The sequence below is a fragment of the Octopus bimaculoides genome, chromosome 7 (assembly GCF_001194135.2).
Source record: "Octopus bimaculoides isolate UCB-OBI-ISO-001 chromosome 7, ASM119413v2, whole genome shotgun sequence".
Taxonomy (NCBI): Eukaryota; Metazoa; Mollusca; class Cephalopoda; order Octopoda; family Octopodidae; genus Octopus; species Octopus bimaculoides.
Window position 1 is genome coordinate 75,371,116 of NC_068987.1, and position 508 is coordinate 75,371,623.

General features: G+C 41.3%; 1 protein-coding gene across 1 annotated transcript in view; it reads left to right on the plus strand.

The window, feature by feature from the left end:
- LOC106878135 (atrial natriuretic peptide receptor 1) overlaps positions 1-508 on the plus strand; it is a 205,032-nt gene that overhangs the window by 24,824 nt on the left and 179,700 nt on the right. The gene's annotated exons all lie outside the window — the stretch shown is intronic.

The following is a 508-nucleotide window of genomic DNA, read 5'->3' on the forward strand; positions in this document are numbered from 1 at the left end:
GTCCTTGTTTAAGTTGGTGAATGCTGCCATAATTCTTGCCTTCAGTTCACCTTTGGTATTACAAGGAGTTTTGTTCGTGTCGAGTCTGAGGCCGTGTGGGAAGATAAATGGAGGCATAACGTCGCCATTGCTAGTGATCTCTCCAAACACCATGATGTTGACTGGATGTTTGATTTTTATCACTCTCGGTACATGTTTTCGGGACACGGCAAGCCAACGAATGTTCTATGTTCCCCATCTGTTCGTACTGGAGCTTCCGGCGCGAATGCCAAGCAGTAGAGCATGTCGTTTCAAAATTTCTGGCACAATGAATCGTGTCATGATGCTGCTTTTCTCACAGACGGTGCCCAACTGACCCTACAATACTGTGTAGTCGACAGAATCAAAAACAAACCATGCACATGCGTGAAATTAAAAATATAAAATGACGACAATTTACCCATCACACCATGTGTATGTATGTATGTATGTATGTATGTATGTATTATGTATGTATATATATATATGT